The sequence below is a fragment of the Anser brachyrhynchus genome (genome assembly GCF_964034855.1).
Source record: "Anser brachyrhynchus genome assembly, chromosome: 2".
Classification (NCBI taxonomy): domain Eukaryota; kingdom Metazoa; phylum Chordata; class Aves; order Anseriformes; family Anatidae; genus Anser; species Anser brachyrhynchus.
In genome coordinates this window covers 144460228-144485016 of record NC_137695.1, presented here as the reverse complement: position 1 = coordinate 144485016, position 24789 = coordinate 144460228, and the positions used below count along the sequence as shown (strand labels likewise).

Sequence of the window (24789 nt, the reverse complement as noted above, 5' to 3'; positions counted from 1 at the left end):
ATCTTAATTATTTTACTATAAAAATGAATGCCTTTTATCTACCCCTTTTACTTGCAGGCATGGAAAGTGGATGACAAATCCACATCTGAAATGCTTTTCATAGGAAAACTAGGTTAACAAAAAAAAAAAAAAAAAGTCTAATCCTTTGCAAATTTGGTGCTGCACATAAACCGAAAAGGCACGCTTTGATTTCAGGCACGCTTTGAAATTACTTAAGACTGTGTTATTAAATGCGTTGGAAAAGAAAGCAAGGAGTCACTGTAAAAATTGATATTACAAGGGCCATGAACTCATGTTTTATTTTCAGAAGGGTTCTAGAGCAAATTCGTTAATTCCAAAAAGGGAAAAATCTGTTACATTGTGGCCAAATTTTCATATGCTATGAAATAACCTATGGAGTTAAGCCCTTCCTTTTATGCTTTATACATTATATGTTCTAACATATAAAAGTAAATAAAACTTGGATTGAACTCATTTAACAATTTTGTTAATGCTCAAACTGAAATCCTGCTTTCACTTTTCAAGGATTATACCGACTTCAAATGAACCATTCATACTAGATAAGAGATTTGTTTGTTTTTGCTTTAAATGTAGTTTCCAGGACTGTTTGACTCTCATAAATTGTTTGTGTGTGAATTGTACACCTTTCTAGTACCAGAGTGGCTATTTCTCACTGTGGCATACGGAATTCCAAGGTTAGGTTGCTTGATTGAAGTTGGTTTACAGTCTACTCACTATTTCTCGTTTTTCTTAGGAAGATAGCAGAAACTAATTGGACTGTTTTGTTCTCCAAGCATTTTGGCGATCATATTCAAGCAAACACACCACACACAGAAAATGTGAGGGAATACAAAGATGGTTATGCAGCTCTGAGAGTCCTTTCATAGAGGTAAATTCTGCAGTACGAAAGGCTTTGAGATTTAAAATTTCATTTAAGTTTCCAATAATTTCATTTAAGTTAACCAATAGCCACTTAACAGGGATCCCCGGAAGCACTGAGACTAGCTTTCTCTGAAATTCATTGAGCTCTTTTAATTCTACATTATCTACATGCCAACAGCTACCTGGTCCGCTAGTTCTCTTTAAAGCCCTACTAGAATCTGGTTCTTTACTAAAATCCCCAAACCACATGGTATCACCTAAGCTCACTAAGTTCTACTCAGCATAAGTAGACCATCACACAATTAGCTAAAAACATCTGATTTTACTTTCATTTCTGAAATACAGCTGGCAGTAATATCTAGACATCCTATCAAGTAAGAATTCCATGGCAATACAAGAAGTTGTTCTAGTCAGGGAAATAATTTAATAGCTACAAATTTTATGTCTTCTTATAGAGAGTCAATGGGAAGTAAAGTAAGCCAAGTCATTAAGCTATTAATTTAGGTAAAAGTCAGTTTTTCTTTTCCATGTCTTAAAAGTGTATGCTATATCTCAACCCACTAGTACAGCAGGATGAAATGTTCATGAAGAAGTATTAATCATATTTTTCCAATGTTAGTAAAATGCAGGGAATTGAAAAATCTTGGATATTACTGTACAAGTAGGTTAGCAGACCTATATCCCAGTATTTAGATTCAGCTACAAATTCCAGGTCTTACCTAGCTCCTACAATATTTAAGTAAGGCATAGATCTCTAACGCTGGAACATTGCATTCTTTTTACCTTGTATGCTTCTGCCCATGCTTTTCCTATAAAAGGTGATATGTTTCACAATGAAAGAGGCAATATGTATTGCTGTATTGCAGCATGCTTCTTTATAGGATGATCAGAGTTAGAGAAAAATATGGCTTGCATTATTTGTTATATTAAGTTTTTGTTAGGCTAAATTTTAAACTTATTTTCAGAATTCAGATTTTCAGTAGGGATTGGTATATGTACATGAAGTTTCTGTGACTTCAGGAAGTCCACACAATCAATGGTAAACTCAGCAACTGAGTTCTATAGCTACTCTCATACGCATTTTTTTACTAGTTTTACATGCTACTACAAATGATTCTCTGTTCTATGATTCTATTTAACATCTCTCAAAATTGGTAGTACGGTGATGATTGGACCAGATGATCTTGAAGGTCTCTTCCAACCTTAATGATTCTATGATTCTATGACTCTGTGATTCTATTTCATCTTGATGTGATAGCCAAAAGTTCAATCAAATATGATGGAGAAGGGTGCACTGATTTGGCATTCTTGTAAATCTTGAAGTTAATAAAATCTTTACTACTGGTTAGTAATTAAACATTATTCTTCAGCTCCTTTTATATCTTCCTCTATGAAATAATTCCTACAGGAGATAACATTCATGTAAGGGAAGCGTGATATAAAGTTTGGAAATTAATTTAAATTTAAGATTCCTGTACCATATATCGATTTATTCTCCAAAATATTTGTGTGATCCCAGCCAGCATTTTTTAAATAAGTGAAGGCTTGTTATTTCTTCACTGAGTTGGCTTTATTTCCAGAATAAATCTCCCGCTCTTCAACCATCTTGTTCATCGCCTACTCTGTCCTGCTATCTTAAGTGACAGCTAGGACAATAGGAAATTATTCATAATTTGGTTACCTAATATATTAAAAAAAAAAAAAAGAACGAGTAATACCTCAGAAAAAATAGTTTAAAGTATGATTTTGTAGTGTCAAAGATTAGGCAGAACCCATATTAAATTAAAATTTTGTTACATTAAAAAATATTCCAATGACGTAGATGTAGCTGTGTTCCCCTCCCCCACACCCACCCACCCCTTTTTTTTTTTTTTTTAATCTTCTCTGGGTGCTGAAACTATGGCAACATAACATCCTGACTTGCTCAACCAGGAGTAAGTGTAGTAGTAGTTCTGAAAGTTTGGTCCTTGGAGTGTTAATATGTCCATCATTTTGTGAAAACTTGTGAATGTTGAATGACATATGACATTCCCTAGCAATTATTCAAGTGAATATTTGTCAGTGCTCCATACTTTGCTGCTTGCAAAATCAGCAGGATTAGGCTGACTAGTCCAAAAAACTTGTCTGAAGTATATTGAGAAAACAACTGAAGAAAGTGCCATAGCTATTAAACAGACAGTTACCTACCAGTAACTTCCATCATAGAAGCTGCACATCTATCTTAAGATAAGACCTTAAACCATGTTAACTAGTGTCCAGGATTTTATGCTCTAGCTGCATTGCCACATATATATGATGTTTATCAAAGTGATCTTTGATGTCACTAATTTATGTTCCTAAAACAAAAAATGCTGTGTAAGGCCAAATTAATTATATAGTCATCTTTTCTTTCAGTACTTAAATGACAAGAGATCTGAGAGTATCTGAACACTTCAGCTCTCCTGTGGTGATTATTGTAAGCAATTCTCCTTGGTGTTTTTTCACATTCAGCAGTGAGAAGTGTTTATTAAGTTAAATGCTGTAATTAAGAAGGAAAAAACAGGCAATAAGAAATAAAGACAACCCTCTCAAACTGTCAAGAGTAGGTTCTTGTCTAAGAGGAGTATAACACAGAAGGCTTCTGCTCCCATATATCAATTAAAAAATTTGCAAATCCATGGGCAATAAGCACACTTACTGTTAGCCCACCAAGAGAATGCTCAGTAGTGCAATTTGAATAATACTTCTCTCATATTATTTCTTTTCTTTTCACTTCTTGTGAACTCAGAAAATGTTTAATTGTAGAAAAGTGGTCAGAAAACTCCACCCCACTGAAGGAAAAAAAAATCTGGGACGACATAAAGAAATAAATATATTGATGTTCTATGTTAACAGACTGAACAGTATTATATTTGATCAGTGATTCTAAAACCAGATAAGTAGTATCAGTTTAATGTGACTGTCTTCCAAGCCCTCTGAGCAGCTTATCCTGTTCATTTCACCTATACACCATTTTTCTCAAAAATTTTGTTACTCCATCTCTTATCCACTGATTATTTGTTACCTGGTTTACAAAATTTCTTGATCCAAAATGAAGTTTTAAAGATAAACAATTAGAGAAAGGAAATCAGGGTGAACAGATCCACCTTATTTTAATGGCCTGCTAAAAACTATGATTTACATGTTTGCTGATAGCATTTATGGGCTTTATTTTTTATCACATTTGAATTAATATACTTTACATCTTAAACCAAAATCAAATTGTAAAAATATTTTGAGTTGTGTAAAATTATATTTCATATGTAGCATATATATATATATATATAAAATAGATACTATATTTTGTTTGAAAAATACATTTCAAATGACAAATCACCCTTGTCAGGTTATTTAATTTTCTTAAAAATTAAATTAAGGAATTATGTAGAACATACCAATGAAGTCACGAAATGACCAATATATCTATACCAATATATATACCAATAAAGTCACGAAAATTATACTTTTGTCAATGCAGTGCAGAATCAAAAGAATTATCTCTAATTTGACTAGCAAAGAGAAAATGAAAGAAAAGTGCTCACCTGTACTTACTAAAGTTACTTTTTCATTGCCTATATATAAGCCTAAGATTGCCAAAAAAATGAAGCAGGACCTGTATTAGATGTAAGACTGATTAAGTAAAACATATTTCCAATAAAGTGGTTATGCTTTCCCCCTTTTATTATCTTCTCTGAATGCTGACAATGTGTCAGCTTGATAAAGATTGTCTCAAATCATATCTAAAAATGGCCAGTTGCACAATATCAGTTGTGTCTGTGATTCTAAAATAAGATGATAAGGTACAATTTTTTCAGTGAAAAGTAAAAATAACCTGTTTAGTGTGGAATATGGAGCTTTCCTGTAAATGGAAAAAAAAAATGGGAAAAAAAAAAAAAGCATTTGCTACATGTTAAGAAGCAAAGATGAGCAGCCAATTAGCCAACTGCTCTATGAAAAAGAGGTTATATAGCACAAAAAAAAATCAGAACAGACAAGTCTCTTCATCACAGCAGTGGGTTCTAATTTAATACAAAGTGACAAAAGCAGTTAAGGCAGCTAAGAGGTTTACAGTTGTGGAACCAGTCAAGGTATATATCTCAGTTGTTCCTAAACATGTGAGCTGTGCTTGCAGACCAAGTTGAATGACTGTAGGATTTGTCTGTAGGAGTCTGTCCTGATTTTGTCTGGGATATAGGTAATTTTCTTCATGGCTTACCTACTGCCAGGGAAGCCGAAACCAAGACAGAGTCCACCCAGAAGATCCTGAGGATTATGTATGTACTATATAATATATACAGTACATAATATATATACTGTATAATAAATATTAAACAATATATAGATATATGTAAAATCAAAGCAGTGGTTGTGAAGTTTCCCTTTGGTTGGTTGAACAGAAAAACAATATATATATATACTATATACAAAGTCTATAATTACTATACTACTACCGTAGATAATATTGTGTATATAATAGATTGTATCCTTATTGCATATAATATAATAAATCTATTTATAGTATGTAGAGGTATATATGTAAACATATATTCTTTTATTTATGTGGTAAAGTCAATTTTGCATGAAATGGATCATCATGAAGCATTTATTGCTTCAAATTGCAATGCATTTACCACATATTGAGCCACAACTGCAGAAAGACCTTTTTTTGTAGATAATTGCTAAGTGCAAATGTTTCCAGTAATAAGAGTATTCAATACATGTAGTAAAATACTATTTTTAGTGTTAAAGGATTGAAAGTCTGAAATATGACTTTTAAGTGCCTTTATGTTCACAGAACATGCAGTATAGTTGTCTATAAAAGAGTGTTTCTATTACCTTAAAACTAAATCAATCTTAAAAATCCAGGGATTATAAAATTCAGTATAAAAATATGGCACTTTTTTTTTTTTTAAGCAACATTAGAAAATACAATACCTTTCCCCCCACAATGTGAAAGAACTATGGATGAGTAAAATGTAAGCAACACTTTAAGCCATCTGAGCAGGGACTGATCAATGTTAAAGCTTGAAGCTAAAGTTGTGATCCCAAACAATGTTCAAAGATACAGATACACCATAAACTATAAAGGTACTGTATCAAATGTCATAGCGTTAATAGACACCTATAATGAACTTAGTCATTAGTAGCCTCATATCTTAAAAGACATTTTTAATGCTTTTCAGTCTAGTAACAGAGTTCTGTGCTTCATGCCTTCATTCTGTGCCTTCATTCTCAAAAACAAAAAAATAAAACACTTTCAATATACCACAATAAAAATAATCGCCTACATATAACTCTGTCCTTCAACATGGTTGTTGTTACTTCTGTTGATAAGATATGGAAACCTGCCATGACTCTAATAGTAAGCTTTATTTTCTTAATTCGCCATAGATTTCAGAAAGAGATGCTTACACTTGTGCAGCACAGAATTATAATGCAACAGCATCTGATGTGCTACATGCCTGCTTTTACCTGTCCTTTACCATCCTTCATCATCAGACCAGGACCTGATTATCAGAAAACAAAACTAAATGTTTTTCCTTTGCATGTGCAGAACTGGAAGTATATGATACTTAATGACAAAGCATTAGCCTCTATACAGTGTTTTAACTGCTGGTTCCTCAGCAAACACAAACATTGAAAAACAAACAGGATTTAAAAAAAAAAAAAAAAGTTAACATCCACCAAAATCTTCCTGGGATGAGAGTGTTTACTTAAGGAGTGAAAAGATAACGCATCTGCTGTTGCACAACATAATCAAGAATTCTGGGAGGTCCATATAGCAATTTTAAACGATACAGTAATATGAATCCCAAAGGGGATCTGATTGTCAATTCAAAGAAAGATCCATGAAAGTCTCTAAGAAAACAGTTAATTCCATTTTATGGAAAATGTTGAAAGCTCAGGGGGTTATTTCATTATTCATGAGCGGAAATGTGTCCAGCTAGAATCTTGTTCTGCATGTTACTGTCCTGAGAACACCTGCTGTCCACAAATTCCTCCAACCCACGACTTCTAAAGCCTAGCTGACACAGGTAGCTGAGACTGTCTAAGCACTAAATAAAACTGAAGTGTTTCTGGTGGAACTGTTGACACTAAACTGTCTTTATGAAATATTACTATTTTGATAGAACAACAAATTCTGGGGGGAAAAAATATATATATATATATATATATATATGTATGGAAATGTTTTCACTGTCTCTACCAGTCACTAGTCTGTTGAGCAGATAAGGCTATACAACTCATGTTAGATATGGAAGAAAAATCATAAGTTTCAGAACTAAAATGTAAGTATGAAATTCATGCTCTTTATTTCTAGTACATTTTTTTTTTCCCAACTTCAAGCTCAGACTCTTCTGGACTGTTCTGCAGTAAATAAAAGTTAAAGTTATCATGGCCAGGAATATGACAATGGGGTAGGAAAAGATTTCCAAAAGACCTAATTAGTTCATTCTTAATCATACAGTTACAGAATTATATGATCAGAGAGTAATTCTAGTTAAAAGATACCTCAGGAGCTTTCTATCCTAATCTCTTGTACAAAGCAGGGTCAACTCTGAGGTCAGAACAGGTTCCTCAGGATTTTATCCAATTGGGTCTTTAAATTAATCTCCGGGAATGGAAACCGCAGAACCTTCCTGGGCAATCACTTTCACTGCCTCATGGGAAAGGGGTTTCTCAGTGTGTTGTGCTGGAGCCCTTCCCTTATCAATTTTGACTGTTGTTTCTCATCCTCATATCATGTATTGCTGCAAAGATTTTGACTGTTTTCTTGAGATCCTGTTCTCTGTGTGCACTTTTGGGTACCACAATATAAGGAGGATTTAAAACTGCTAGAAAGTGTCCAAGGGAGATCAATAAAGATGGTGAAAGGTCTAGAGGGTGAGACTAATGAGGAGCAGCTGAGGTCACTTGCATTGTTCAGTCTAGAGAAGAGGAGACTAAGTGGTGACCTCATTGCAGCCTACAGCTTCCTCACAACGGGGAACAGAGAGGGAGATACTGATTTCTTCTCTCTGGTGAACAGTGATAGAACTTAAGGGAGTGGCATGAAGCTGCATCCAGTCAACTCCATCCCAGCCAGACCCAGTACAATATTAGGAAAAACTTTTTCACTGAGAGGATAAACAAAAAGCCAAACATTAAAGCAACATTAGTTTTCACTTTACCTCTATTAATACATATATATATATATATACATGAATTAGGAAAGACCGTTGGGGATATATATTTGGATCATGGTATTTACCAGAAGGAGTAACTCCAAATCAAATTAGAAACAAAATAGTTAAACTGTCTCACAAAGTACTCATTTACAGGTCTAAATGGTCAAACACCACATATTATCTGCTACAGATGTAGCTTTTCCCTGATTTCTGTTTGTGTTGTTTTTCAGTTCAGTTCTTTGTGTAGCTGACATTAAACTATAGTATTAGCAGAAACATCACTAATTGCACTTTGACTAGTAGCCTATGTATACATAGCTCTAGGAAATGCACAGGCTAGGTTTAGGTGGCTTTTTGAATGCTTGATTGTACTCCAACCCAAATGCACATCTTGGCACACCTCCACACTGAAGAACAGATGAAGAGTCAGCATGTAGAAACTGTGCGATCCTGATATCCCTCAGTGAGAAAAGCCCATACGCATCTTACCTTACTAGTGGGGACACATCTGTCTGTCCTTGCAGTCAAATCCCATGGCCCAGTGGACAGATGGCACGGTAACAAAGGCCTTCCTGGAAAGGTTCCATATGTGTGCCACAAAGGCAGGTGTAATACACGTAATTTTGAAATTATTTTGTATTGTACTTGCTGGTGCAAGTGCACCAGACAAAACACAGGCCAAAGAATACACCATCTTTTTTTCGTCTTCTATCTTATTTTTTTTTTTTTTTTTGATACAGAGAGAAATGCAACATTGCAACTACTTCTAAAAAAGGAGAAAAACTATGGTATTATGCATTGCTTTTGTATAGAAGAGATTTATGGTAAACACTTGCTACAGGTTTTGTTTCAAAAAACATGACAGAAGAAATTTAGGTGTGGAAATTTTTGGTTTGGTTTGGTTTGGTCTTTTATTTTAAATCTTCCCTTGCTGAGTCACTTTTTCTTTTTTTTTTTTTCCTCCCTGGGAAAGCGTTTCTTCTTTCATTTTGCATTACATATGTGTGACCCTGGAGTATCTGCTCGTGAGAGATAGTATCTCAGCTCCTCTTGACTTTTTCCTCAGTGAGAAGTGAGGGAGAGCGCCGACCACTCAGCGTTTCTGAGATTAGAAGAAAAACTAAAATTCAGAATATAGACAGATACAGTTTTTGACTGTACAAATAAAGACATAAGTGAACCAAATGGAAAGTCTGTTGCAGAAAACCACAAAGAAAAATATTCTGATTACATGAATAATTGTCCCACCCTGGTTAACAGAACTGTAATTGTGTGTATTTGGCACATACTGCATTCATTTCTGGCACACGCCTGAAACAGTAACAAGCTGGGGAAAACAGAGAGAAAGATGAAGTGATTATGTGGTGAGGGAGGGAACTGAGGCAGAAAAATTAAAAGCTTATGGGATTATAAAGGTATAGCTGCTGTGAGTGTTCTATTTTGAAATGGAGGAATAATTAATGTGATGAATGAGTTATATTTCTGAGTTCAAATTGTACATCCACTAAACTCTGTCCAAGAGTGAGATTAATTTAATGATGAGGGAACATTATTATTTGCAATCTTTTGAAACATCTTTACTAAAAAGTTCCATAAAGAAGAACTGCACTGGTAGGTCACTGCTTCCCTTTCTAATTATCCATTTGTTGCATTGGAAAAGGTCCTTGACCAGATATCCTTAAAGGAGCAGGCTCTTTCCTACATATTCTTACAATTATTATTGTCATTAATATCATTAGTACCATTATTACTAACATCATTTTCATTTTTAATTTCATTTTTCAATTTCTCTTTTTCTGGCCTTCCTTAAACATGTCAGAGGCATATACTCTTTTAAGTAGTATCATACTCTAGAAGTAATCTCAGTGTGACCTGTTCAGTGAATGAATTGATCTGTATTACTGAAGGCATCAAAACAGTACCTCAGAAAAGTTTTTCAAGATATTACATTATACAGTAAAACAAAAACAAAACAACAAACAAACAAACCCTCTGCCATAACAAAATGATACTATATTTACCGAAAGCAGATGAATATGCTTCTGTTGGGTATACTGACTACTGCATGTTTTATTATAAAACATTCCTTGAGTATTCTAAAAGATAATTTCAGAGAAAACACTTTACCTTGCAGCAAATGGCCGGTAATTATCCTCCTGTTATTTTGCATACTAATGTGCCATGCTCTTGGAAACTTATTATTCTCTTCTCACACATAATGAATGAGTCAACTAATAATAGCTCAATTAATTACTAAAGACCTAACTTGAAACACACATTTGTAATCTAAACAGTATATTAACAACTAAATAAAACAAACTACTTCTGAAAGAACTTAGCATTTAGAAGGCTGCTAATTAAATTCAGAACAAAATGATGATCCAAATAAGTGAAATGAGTAAAAGAAATTTACAAAGATGGATATCAATCTCAAAACATTTAGGTAAGTTTTATCCAATTACAGCAATAAAAACTAAATGCCCACTTTTTTTTTTTTTTTTAATTAAAGAGGAACACATACTGTTACATGGGGAAAATGAAAGAGAGCTTTTTAATATGAAGTTTCTGATCATCTTTTGGAGAGGGTTAATGGGGAATGGACATAAAGACTGTATAGATTATATCATGATATATATCAACCACAGGAACTGTAATGCAGATTAATTAAAAACTTGCATTCAGAAAACTCTAAATTCAAAACTCTAAAAATTCTGTAGTCATTCATTCACTTCTATAACCTCAGTTAACTTTTAATGAAACTTTTTCAGAGAGTATTTTTAGAACATTTTTTTTTCACCCTATACTAGATTTTGCTATATTCAGAGGTCCACAGGTATGCTATGAACGTCTAAGTTGGTGCCCCATAATGTGAATAACAGGAAAAAACAGATTACCTATTAGTAAATATTTGATTCAAGTGGTAAATAAATATACAAGGTCTGATGAATCTCTTAGGGACTCACTCTTCTTCAACATGTTGGCGAACTCCCTTTCTATTAGTTAATCTTTATTTTATATATGGGAAAAACTGTTTCTGAGTATAAATACCTCTTGATTAAAATATATATAATTGTCTTGACTCCAGTGAACTTATTTTGGTGGGGACCTATACTGTTGTGTGCAAGAGGTTACCTTGTATCTAAAAATAATAGGACAGCTTGAGTTATTGTTGATATACACAGAGAAGTGCAGGATGTTATACGTTCCCATCAAGACTATTATTCTGGTCTTTGATTTACTGTTTCATTTCAGAAAAGTCCTGTAAAATTATAATCACAGTAAACACACACACACACACAAAACACTCTCTGTCCATAAAGATAAACAATTAATCCTTATACTATGCCAATATTCTGTTCTGACCCTTCTGAAGACTGTAACTGTAAGTGGCAGACAATATTCAAAGGTCTGAAAATCTATGCAATATTTTTGTAATGAAAATACATTATTGGGATTTTCCACAAATGTGTCATGTTTCTCTTTATCAAGACCTTTAAGAAAATAAACCATAATTGCAAACGTATAGGAAGAAAAAGAGAAAGAAAAAAGGACAGAAAATGAGAAACAGAATTTGTCATTACTATTGCAAATCAGACACCTTATATTTTTGTCAATATGAAAAAGTTTTTTTTTCTTTTCTTTTGTGTGTATTTTAATACAGACTTCCTGTTGTGTGGCTGAGATACTAATGTTTTATATAGAAAATTATACAGACACTGTTAAAATTAGCACAGTGTTTCTAATACTGTGTATTTCTAATTCAACTGGTATTTGATAAGGCCCAGTGTAAAACAGAAACTCTAAAAGAAATGAAACTTATCAAAAACATTGATTTAACATTTTCTCTTAACTCACTTTATGGAAATGTAATTAAGTAAGTTAAATGTTTTAACAAAAGTTCATGCACAGTGTTAGTAAAAATATTTAAATTCAGATTTTACTTTTTTTTTCATTTGTGGATACTCAGTTATTTTTATTTTCAGCAGAGCTTGTACCAAGTCTGCAAGGTTACATGAAATTGAAGAGCATTTGTTTCATTAAGTTATCTGGTTAAGGACTATACAGAGTATAACAGAAATAACAAGTTAGAGGTAAACTGATAAATTAAGCACATGGGCACACAGACATTAAGGACTGTGTAGCAATGGAAACAACAGGGAGGACCAGAACCTTTCAGCATCTGAGGGATGGTCCTTAGAGAAGGAGCTCAGGTACTGCTTTTAAGTGTTGGCCTCAATTTGTCACTGATAAAAAGAGGGAAATAAGACTAGCATGAGTATTATGGGATATTTGAGAGGGCTTGTGGGACTGTGATAACTTATTACTGTCTGTTCAGGAGAAGGGCCAAAGGCAGGTAAAAGGAATGATTCAGGTGTATCAGAGCAAAGAAGCATGGGAAAATGGGGGAGGGTGGGTAAAAGGGTTCATCACGTAAGCAGGCATCCAGTTACAGTGCTTGTCTGACTGCACCTATATCTGATCCATGCAGTCTATCCTTTTGTTACATCCTTAACTATTCTGTACTGTGAAATCTCACTCTCTGTCCTATGTAAATGCTGTAATATGTGAGTATTACCAAATGAAAAAAAGCTACGAGTTTCAAGGGCTATAGCTCTGTGTGTCAGCAACTGTGTGTTTATCTTCCCAATGGAATTTAAAACTGAATGTGTGTACATGTGTCATTCACCAGCAAACATCAAGTTGGACTAGCCAGCAAGCAAGAGACCTACAACTGGAATGGCAAAAGTTCTAAGCCAGTGTCTGGGTGTGAACTTTAGGAAAATTGGGGTCTGTTCAAGGGATCTATGACTGCAATGGTGCAACATCAACATGAGGTGAGTATGCAAGAACACGGCTATGTAGTAAGGAACATCAAGATGAAATAGCCTGTGAATATGGGAAACCTGCATGCACAGCCCAGTGTTTGGCCACGGATATTTGTATACTGATATGCAATACGTGACTCTGTGAGCATGTGTGTGATTCACATGTCAGTCCTAATCAGCTGGAGAGGAGGAGCAGGACTGGACTATTTTATGTGAGTCCTGTTGGTGTTTGTGGGGCTGCTGCCAAGGCAAGACTGTCTTTGGTAGTCTATGGTAGTCTGCTATGTTAGTGTCATGCACGTGTTTGTGTGTGTGTGCATGTACAACTCTAAGACATGGGCCCAGCCTCACTACCAGCCAAACCTATAAGTGGGAACAGCAGCAGCATCTGTGGGAGTGGGAGCCCCTCGCTTCACAGGCTACACCCAGCTGGGCTTCAGCAGCTGCAGAGGAGGAGCCCTGAGTCCTGGAGTCCACTAAATTTGGTGAATCCCCTCATATCCTTAACAAATGCCAAACTTGTCTTCATCAAATTTACAAATGCTGCAAATTACATTATCATAGACAAACTGGATGGAAATGAGGTGAAAACATAGGAACACATGAAAGGACAAGACAATCTCAACATTTCATTTTATCTTTTTATATTTCGCAATAGCATTTCTTGTCTTTTATCTAGAAGGAAAAATAAATAAATAAAACACACCTCAAATATGGGAGCACTGAACTCCCATAAAAGAGAAAGAGGAAAGAAAAATTGCATTCTAAATGGATGGAGAAGGTCAAGCTGCTTATATATTTAAAAAAAAAAAAAAAAAAGAGGACGAGGACTCACAGTAGAAGAATTAACATTTTGTGCAAGACAGTATGGTTGCTTTTGTGTGCTCCTGAGAGACCATGCAAGAGTTTTGTTCTGTATATATCTTAACATGCACTCAGGAAAGTTGACTTTAATCATATCTTTGATTCTTTCAGTACTTGTTATAGAATTTCTTCAATTCAGATTATTCCATTTTTCTTCCATATACATTTCATGATGAAGACAGTAAGTAACTGCCTCTGAAAATAAGTTCTAGGAATCACTGTAGCAAATGCAATGTTGTTTCTACCCCAGGCAATAGACACTGAGTATAAGAAGCAGTTATATAAAGAGCATGAAGAATGATGAAGAGCATGAAGAGCATGAAGAAAGAGCTTGGAAAAAAAATAAATTAAGCCCTTGATCTGGCTGAAAGTAAAGAAAAAAAGTCTGTATATACGAGAAAGTAATACTAAAAACTGTAGGATGATGCCTTTCTTTGAAAGCACCATTTAACCCTCATTCCAAGCTCACGTTATCCTTCCTTTTTCTCTCAGCCCTAAGTATTTTTGTTGACCCAACTATTGCCTGAAGTAAGCATTCCTCACAGCCCAGTTCTCTTCTACTGCACCAAGGATGCTGCAAGTCTTTCATGATGTAGATCTCTGTTAGTAGAGGGCCCAGCTGATGGTATTCATCAACTCCCCAGTGAAATCTACTCCAGCAGAAAAATTATAAAAGAAGACAGAGAGACGGAGAGAGATAGAGAGAGGCACTGACACTGGAAATAAAAGAAGGAAAATTCTCCCTAGGTGTCCTATCTGGACAAGGAGCAAAATAGTCCTGGATGAGCATTCATTGCTGGGAGCTCTCACCAGTGCAGCAGGTGTCAGCAATAAAGAGGATGAAGATGATGATGTTTTAATGTTATGTTAAAGAGCATTTTATGTTATAAAGAGGAGCATCAAGTCTCTATTGGATGTGACTCTTCACAACGTTATTAGTACTGTTTGAAGTATGTTAATCAGAAGTAAAATTGCACACTAATTGGCTGTTAAATTCCTGTTCACAATATTATTAGATAATATTTATCACATATTCAAATGACTATTACCACTCAGTTAAGAATTATGCTTTGTTGTCTTTAATATAAACCAAAGTTTACAAAACAAGTCCAGGAAAGAAAGCCAGATAACAGTCAACTCTAAGTTGATAGAGTCAGCTCTGAGATTAGTGATACATACTTTCATGCAAACACACCACAAACACAAAATCTGCTTTTATGGGTGCATAAGAATAAGAAAAGCAACCATACAATATGACAAGTACAGCATGAGCACTCAAAACCAAACACATTAAGTCAAGAGAAAATGGAAAATACTGCCTAAATAATAATAAGAAAGGTTACAGAGCTGCAGATAGTAGACCACTAAGATTAATAAAGACAAGGCACCAAGTTACCAAAGAAAAATTGCTTCCCTCTCCACAGGTGGGATGGGGAAGAGAACTGGGAAGGTAAAAGTGTGAGAACTCAGGTTGAGATAAGGACAGTTTACTAGGTAAAGTTTACTACTAGGTAAAAAATTTTTTTTACTAAAAAAAATTTACAAGCCGAGCAAAACTAGGAATTCATTCGCTACTTTCCATTGTCAGGCAGGTGTTCAGCCACTCCCAGGAAAGCAAGGCTCACCATGTGTAGCAACTTCTTGGGAAGACAAATGTCATGACTCCTGAAGTCCCTCCTTCTTCCTTCTTTGTCCCAGCTTTTATTGCTGAGCATGAGACCATATGGCATGGGACATCCCTTTGGTCAGCCTGGATCAGCTATCCTGGCTGTGTCCCCTCCCAGCTCCTGGTTCACTCTCAAGCCTTCTCCCTGGCCCGGCAGCACGAGAAGCAGAAAATTCCTTGACTCTGTGTGAGCACTGCTCTGCAACAACTGAAAACATCAGTGTGTTATTGCTACTATTTTCATCAAAAATCCCAAACACAGCATTGTGTAAGCCTCTACAAAGAAAATTAACCCTGTTCCAGCCAAAACCACGACACTTTCTCTAAGATTTGTGCTGTATGTCTTTTAGAACCATACTTTATTTTTTTAAACACTCTACGTGCAATGTATTTTTTTCCCTCAAGATAGTTCACATCATTAAACGTTTATATTACTGTTTCCATTTTTGAAATCCATGAACCTGAAGAGGCAGATGGCTAAATGGTTTGCAGATGGTTGAAAATGATAAATAGCTATGACAAGGTTAGTAATAGTACTTTTGTTCACTATATTAGTGCAATCTGTTTCTGCTTAGGAAGAAACCTGAACTATTAAGTGAACTTAAATTAACAAAATATTTTCCTCTACTTTTTGCTGTCATATTTCACAGTTTTATTTTCAACATAATTTATGTTCACCTGTATTGAGTGCTATATTTTTATACACTATGTAGCTTTACAGCTATTAGCTGTCTCTTGGATGACACCTCCCATTTTATCTGTGTATATTATTGAAACTTTTTTTCAGGCACATTTACAGGTTTTTCTATGTCCTTGAGTTTATAGTGTATAACCAGTAATAAATAAATAAATAAATAAATAAGGAAATCCCATGCTTCCCAGATGCATAGTGGAAGTGCCCTCCAAAACTAACAGAAGGAAGTGCTTGTACTTGATTCACTTTAATATGTTCTACTCCCTTGATATGTCAGCTGGGATAACTGGGAATGGCAAGACCACAAGCTAAAAGAAGACTTATGTAATCATATTTTTAATTGTTTATTGGTCTTTTTCCCTTTCCCATTTTACTATGGGAAAGAAAGAAATAGCCGATCACAAAATCACAGAAAGGTTAAGGTTGGAGGAGATCACAGGAGGTCATCTGCCTCTTCTCATGTCACTGCACACCACTGAAAAGAGCGTGGCTCCATCCTCTTTGCACCCTCCCTTCAGGTGTGATAAGATCCCTCCTGAACCTCCTCTTGCCTAGGCTGAATAGTCCCAGCTCTCTCATACTCAGATAACAAAGTATAATTAAGGAGGCAGAAAACTGTGGTGGTGGGCAGCTGAGCTCCACCATAAACACTCTCTCACTCCCAATCCTCAACGGGAAAGGAGGAGAAAATACAATGAAAAGGGCTCAACGGTTGAGATAAGGCCACGGAGATCACTCCACAATTACCATCATAGGCAAAAAATTACAGTCATAGGCAAAACAAACTCATCATAGGGAGATTAATAAAATTTATTACCTATTACTAACAAGCTTGTTAGTAATAGGTAATAAATTTTAGTAAACTAAAAAACAAACAAACAAAACAAAACAAAAAAAACCTTACCCCCATCCACCCTCTTCTATGTCCTCCCCCAAGCTGCGCAGAGGAATGGGAAATGGGGGCATGGGGGCTGTGGTCAGTCCCTGAAGCTTTGTCTCTGCCATTCCTTCATGGTCATTCTCTGCCCCTGCTCCACGTGGGGTCCCTCCCACGGGATGCCGTCCTTCCCGAACTGAGCCTGCGGGGGCTGCCCACAGGCAGCAGCTCTTCAAGAACTGCTCCCACACGGCTCCGTACCACGGGGTCCAACCTTCAGGAGCAAACTGCTCCAGCACGGGTCCCCCACGGGCGGCAGCTCCCCCCAGACCCCCTGCTCCTGCGTGGGCTCCTCTCCACGGGCTGCAGCTCCGGCCCGGGGCCTGCTCCTGCGCGGGCTCTCCATGGGCCGCAGCCTCCTCCAGGCCACATCCACCTGCTCCACCGGGGGCTCCTCCACGGGCTGCAGCGTGGAGATCTGCTCCGTGTGGGACCCATGGGCTGCAGGGGGACAGCCTGCTCCACCAGGGGCCTCTCCACAGGCCGCAGGGGAACTGCTGCTCTGTGCCTGGAGCACCTCCTGCCCTCCTTCTGCACTGACCTGCGTGTCTGCAGGGCTGGTTCTAACTCCTCTCTGTCCCAGATGCGGTTGTGCGTCATTTTTTTCCCCTTTCTTAAATCTGCTCCCACTGAGGTGCAAACAACATTGCTTATTGGCTCAGCACTGGCCAGCTGCAGGTCCCTTTGGAGTCGGCTGAAACTGGCCCTTATCTAACATCGGGTAGCTTCTGGATTCTTCTCCCATGCAGCCCCCTGCTACCAAAACCTTGCCACGTAAACCCAGTACAAACGCAGCTACAAGGTAAGGAAAAATTTGCCACAGAAATAAAAGAATGGGGAATCACTCTGATTTAGACCCATGGTTTGCCTGGTTCAGCCTCCTTCGTTTAGCAGTAGCCAGTACCATTTATTTTCAGAATAAAATGGAAGAAGAACAAATGCTGCAGCCATTGACCTTCTCACCAATTCAGTGTGGCCTTAATTTCAATTATTATCCCCATTCTGGGCAATTGATTTATTTTATTTTATTTTATTTTATTTTATTTTATTTTATTTTATTTTTCCTGGAATAATTTCTGAACAATCTGCTCATTTTTAAAAGGGAAAAATCCAACCAATAATCAACATACAATGAATAGATTTTGTCCAGACACTGCTTTTTTTTTTTTTTTTTTTTTAATTTTCGTTTTAGCACAGTAATTGCCTTATCATTTTCAACATGGAATGTTATCTGCTGTTATAGTCCATGCCAGAAGCTTTTTAGAACTCTGCAGAGGTCTTCACTACCTTCTTAGATTTTCTTAGATTTTACAAATTCTTAGATTCTTAGATTTTACAAAGTGTTTTTACATGCAGATTGGTGATAAATATTTCTAACGTCAGTTCTATTTAGGACATGTCATTATAAACGTATTTCAGTGGTGCAATTTAAGCAACAATTTCTATTACATTTATTTGTCTTACCTAGTTCCAGTCAACTAATGTAGCTCTCATGTACTTTACAATAACAGATTTCCATGGGAGATTGTGGGTACTGTTTTAGCCTTCTCACACGTTCAGCTCTTATATGTTCATGTGCTTTCTTCAGACATATTTAACATTTATAATTTACTTTTCAACACCTTCCTTTTTTATGCCTCAGTTGCTGTTAACCCCTCAAAAAGAAGGATGGAATATCTTGTGCCCTTGTAGAAATAATTTAGTTCCTTCTCAATATTCTTATCCTTAATAAGAGTTATAATTTATCTATATAAAGCTATTTTCAGGAAATGTTGGTCAGAAATAAATTTCACTGCACTAAGCCAGGGTGTTAAACCAATCTTCACCAAATGTTTCTAATTTTTAAATTGAGTATCCCATATCACTTGCTTCTCCAGTTAGCATCTTTGCATATCAAATATCCACTTTGTATTTCTAACTTCTACTATCCATTTTCTCTTCTAAGATATTTGATGTTTTCAACTGGATTCAATAAGGTTGAACTTTCATTTTATGAAAATGTATTTCAGCATGACAAGAATAGAATTTTTCTTTGAGAATACGTATTTTATTCGCCCATCCTTCTGTCCTCCTTTCTGCTCACTCTCTTACAGCCTCTCAACACTTCAGAGATATTCATCTGTTATTTGATGCTATTATTTTTCAGAGGGAAAAGAGTAACTTTCAGGACAAATCTAAGTGGTTTGGGGTTTGTTTCATTAATTTAATCACTTTCATTTTTTTACTAGATTGTAATTCTTTTAAAAAATAACCCATTTTCAAAGTTTATTTTTCAAGACTAAAAGGTTCTAGCTGCACTACACATTTTTATCCTAACAGTAACCTTTCCCAAAATTCCTGCCCGTTGCTGCACTTCGTAGTTTTGTACACAGTGCTGACTCATAATGACTGTGCCTTTTAGTGGGTTTGTGGTAAGACTGGACCTTGCCTTGGCCTTCTGGTGAATTCCTTGTTACGTGCATGACGTGCTTGAGAGAATCAAGCACTGCTAATAATCATTATGTCTATCTCATAAGTTATAGTTCTCTTTTCCCCATTCTCCTCAGCATTCTTTATGCTGAGTGCTGCAGCATTAATCATTGCTTACCAAGTTTGCCTCAAGCTTTTTGCATTTGTGTTTCCTGTTGTCAGATTTAGATTACAAACCACAAAGTAAATGACAGTGGTTTTCAGCTGTTGACATATCCTGGTCTGCCATTCCTCTCAATACACAAATGTTAAGCAGTATGTTGCAGGCATAAACCTTTTGGAGTAAACGTGCTCAAGTCAGTTGTTTATATCTGTTCTTGTACCCACTACCAAAGTAACTAGCATCATGCATTTCTTGTCTACAATGCTATTGTGAGAAGAAGAAACTGATTGATAAAAGCCAAGTTAAAGGATGAAATAATACATGAGTTGTTTAAACACTGAAAAAAATAAAGGACTTTCTGAACCTCAGTCCTAGCTAGATTATCCTCAGTCCATAAACTAGATTGCCCTCTTTTCAGGATCCACATAAGAAATATAAGGAACTAAAATATAAGCCACAAAACTTATTTCATTTAAAATATTGTGCTTCATAATTCTTCATTTATAAATCTCTACTGCTTGCCTTCTCTACTATTTTATTTCTCCTTAAAGTCCAGATCTTAAAAGACGTGAGAAACTGAGTAATGAGCTTTGTCGTATTGGTCCTGTCCCAATTATTATTGTGCTATGAGTGGTCTTTCTTGTGTTTCAGATTACACATGGTATTAAGGAGCTATGAAAAGAAAACAAATGAACAGAACAAAGCAAGCAAACAAACAACAACAACAAAAACAATGTGAGTCAAGGTTTTGAAAAAATGAGAAGAGACGACGATAACTTTTCTAGATAGGAAACCAACATAGTTAAAGAGACCATGTAAACCCTACATAACCCTGAGCTGTGTTTTACTTACATTCGGAAGACATGCTGATTAAAGCAGCTAATACAATTTATTTTCTCAAACTAATTAGCCAGAGGAAAGGTAAACTAAAGGAATTATTCTGAGGATTAATTTCAAATTATAAGGGCGATGCCTGCAGGGTCCAGCATTGAAGATAATACCTGAAGTAAGATATGGTTTGCTGGTTATTTTCTAGCATATCTGAGGGATATTTGGGAAAATTATAAACCAGGTAAAATATAAGAAATTATTTTTAGTCATATTTGAAGCTTCTCTTATTTGAAAGGAGAGAGGGTAACAGGGATGGGAATGTTAGTAACTGTATAGCTGTGTGAAAGAGAGCATAACCCACTGTTTTGCCAGAAGGCAGCTTATTTTTATTTTAAGACTGCTTAAATATTTAAATTGATCTCAAGAACATTTCAAAAATATAGTTACAAATCCAGCCAATCCTACTGAGCTTATAAACCCAAAGAGATACCTCTGGCCAACCTGCAAAGGCATATGTGGGAATCTTAGAAAATGTTGCCTGCTTCTCATTAAGGTGAAAGTTTTACTCTGGCATCAAATACAGTAGGGCAGGATGCAAGTATTTTTGGACAAGTGGAGTTTAGTGCAGCTCTAATACCTCTTTTCCATAGAATCGCAGAATGATTTAGGTAGGAAGGGACTTCTGGAGGTCATTTGGTCCAACTCCCTGCTCAAGCAGGGACCTCAGGTTGCCCAGGACCATGTCCAAATGGTTTCTGAAGATCTCCGATGAGGGAGACTCCACAGCCTCTCTGGGCAACCTATGCCAGTGCTCTGTCACCTGCACAGTATAGAAGTGCTTCCTGATGTTCAGGCGGAACCTGCTGCATTCCAGTGTTTGCCCACTGCCTCTTATCCTGTCACAGGACACCACTGAAAAGAGCCTCGCTTTGTCTTCTTTACACTCTCCTTTCAGCTATTTATATACCTTGGCAAGATTCCTCCTGAGACCTCTCTTCTCCAGGCTAAATAGTCCCGGGTCTCTTGGTCTTTCCTCATAGGAGAGATGCTCCAGTCCCTTCATCATCTTAGTGTCCTTCCTCTACCTAAACCATGCGAAGGAGACATACACAAAATCATCCAAGAAGTGGATATCTTACTGTTTGCATCTGACTCTGTTTTGTGAGTCTGCCGAATATCCAGTTTATTACATTAGACAGAGTTTAAAATTTGCTGTGAGACAATTAAAAGTGCTGATAGAGAATTCACTGTGAATTCAAGGAAAAGTAAGCGTGGTTATGATTAGTATTTACATGCGAGGTAGCAGGGTGAGACTTTGCTGTTTCTAGGCACCTTATATCTCTGTGTTGGCAATATTTTCCATATTTAAATGCTAAAAATTCTACAGGCTATTATTATACATTTCATTCGCTGAAAAGTCTTCCACAGATGTACAGTTTAAGTAATGAGCTTTCAGAGAGCGTGATATCTTACCTAAATTCTCATCAATGACATGTAAACAAACAACATATAAATGGGAATTGAGAGTTTAAGCAGCAATAAATCACAGTATCTTTTAGTTTACTGTTACAGCTGAAGCCCTAAAAAACACTTGATCACGCCTATCCAAAGTCAAAACATATACCATATAATAACTGTGTTTATTATTATTATTATTATTTTGCTAAAAACTATTTTACTGAAAAATGGAATCTGAAATTTTCTTTTAATGACATAACACTTAGAATGGAGTTTAGTAAACTCACCAACTTTTCTTAGATTGATGAAACTAAAACAGTTAGAAACAATGATATATGTTAAGGAAGCTTAGAAACAATGATGTATGTTAAGGAAGCTTATCTCCAGCAACATGTATATAAACTAGTAATCTTTTAACTACTTTAGCAAATTAAGAAATCTTAAGAATCATGGAATCATAGAATCATTAAGGTTGGAAAAGACCTCCAAGATCATCTGGGCCAACCATACCCCTACCATCAATATCACCCACTAGACCATGTCCCTAAGCACCACGTCCAACTTTTCCTTGAACACCCCCAAGGACGGTGACTCCACCACCTCCCTGGGCAACCTGTTCCAATGCCTGACTACTCTTTCTGAGAAGAAATGTCTTCTAATTTCCAACCTAAACCTCCCCAGGTGCAAACATCTAAGCTAAAATTTTCTTCCAGCCTTCTATTACAGTTAATGTAAAAAAATAAGTAATTCTGAGGAGAAAATAATCTGACCTATTTTAGATTTCTACTTCATATTAAAATGAATCACAACATAAAGGTAACAGTTTATTTCTATGTGTTAGGGTGTCCTGGTTCCAGTTAGGACAGAGTTAATTTTCCTCCTAGTAGCTGGTAGGGTGCTATGTTTTGGATTAGGATGAGAAGAGTGCTGATAACATGCTGATGTTTTAATTGTTGCAGAGCAGTGTTTACACCAGGCCAAGGACTTTTCAGCTTCTCGCTCTGTCCTGCCAGGGAGCAGGCTGGGGGTGCAGCAGGAGCTGGGAGGGGACAGACCCAGGACAGCTGACCCAAACTGGCCAAAGGGGTATTCCATACCATCTGACGTCATGCTAAACAATATATAGGGGTGGCTGGCCGGGGTGGGGGGCTGGCTGCTCGGGGATAGGCTGGGCATCGGTCAGCGGGTGGTGAGCAATTGCATTGTGCATCACTTGTTTTCTTACACATTACTATTATTAATACTATTATCATTATCACTATTATTATTATTGTTATTATTATTTTCCTGTCTTAATAAACTGTCTTTGTCTCAACTCACAGGCTTCACTTTCCCATTTCTCTCCCCCATCCCAGCGAGGGAGGGGGGAGGGTGAGCGAACAGCTGTGTGGTGTTTAGCTGCCAGCCGGGTTAAACCACAACAGTTCTTTTGGCGCCCAACATGGGGCTCGAAGGGTTGAGATATCGACAGATTTGACCTGAGTGTGTTAAACTAAAATTGGTATAAGTATTGAACCTGCTTAATAGTTGCTAGTCATGATTTTGATTGCCTTAATCTCCAGTCTGCTGTGCCTGTTTTCCAAATTGAGTCTTATAGCACGTTACTTTCTGTATGTGCTCCCTGTTGCACTGTTTATCCTTTCCGGGCCCTGGTTTAAGATTGTTATGGTACTGTGCGATGTAACAATGGCTTATGAAATGATGAAATATCTGGTCACGACTCTAACCTGGTATTTGTACTCAGCACTGTCGTCGACTCTATACTTTGGAAACCATATCTCGGAAACTGTTAGCAATTACACCTATTGCCTTTTTTCATCAGGGAGCCAATCTGTGGAGCGGACAGGGGAAGACATTTTACCCTACCTGTTCACTCTCCCTTTCTCCTTCACCACCCTCTTATCCCCCGAGCTAGTTACGGTGATTCTCCAAGATGTTGAATATCCTTGGGATACTCAGACCAGCCTGCTCTTGTTGTTATGTCTCCTGAATGCGCTTCAGGTTTTGTTGAGGGTTAAACAACTACTTAGGAATCTCATCCGGAGATCTGTCTTGAGGCGGGATAGTTGCGAGTGGCAGGGAGTGTGGGAGGATATGGGCAGGTTTCTAGAGCAGTGGTCACCTCCAGTGTTTTGGACATTCACCCCTGAACAACTGCAAAATCCTAAAAAGCTGGCAGAATGCTTGAAAAAAAGGTGTCATGACTCTGGCAGCTCCAAAGTGACACAAATCACTGTAGCGTGCTGGGGTCTGGCTTATGCCTATCGAGCTGCAATTGATGCTACTATCAACCTAGTGACAGACCCTGCAGCTGCTCCAGCTCCTGCAGCCGCTCCAGTTCCAGCTCCTGCAGCTGCTCCCACTCCTGTGTCTGGGTCAGAGAAGCGAGCTGTAGCAGTGCAAGTTGCCCCCGCAGAGGGTATTCCAACCCCTGTGGCAGACCCTGTGGCTGGGTCAGAGAAACGAGCTGTAGCAGTGCAAGTTGACCCCGCAGAGGGTATTCCAACCCCTGTGGCAGACCCTGTGGCTGGGTCAGAGAAACGAGCTGTAGCAGTGCAAGTTGCCCCTGTAGACAAGGTGAAAAAATGGTATAGAGACTCAGGTCATTTAGAACGCAGACAGTCTTCTGCTAGGTCTGGGTATAGAGAAGACGAGGCTGGGCCATCAAATGTGCAGGAGGATGAAGATGAGGATGAGGGTGTCGAAAAATCAACAGTAACTACCCGGACTCTATACCAGCGTGAGCTACGAGATGTGCGAAAAGATTTTGGTCGCTGTATAGGTGAGCAGCTTGTCACCTGGCTGCGCCGGTGCTGGGACACCAGAGCCAATTGTGTGGAATTAGAGGGCAGGGAAGCCAGGCGGCTGGGAT

The 24789-nt window shown here is 37.1% G+C and overlaps 1 long non-coding RNA gene across 1 annotated transcript in view; it reads left to right on the top strand.

The window, feature by feature from the left end:
• Positions 1 to 22112: 22112 nt before the first annotated feature.
• Positions 22113 to 24789, top strand: part of LOC308188715 — a 39302-nt gene continuing 36625 nt past the window's right edge. Inside the window, exon 1 of the long non-coding RNA XR_013945713.1 lies at positions 22113 to 23106. This is a non-coding gene — a long non-coding RNA (uncharacterized lncRNA). The remainder of the gene's footprint in view (positions 23107 to 24789) is intronic.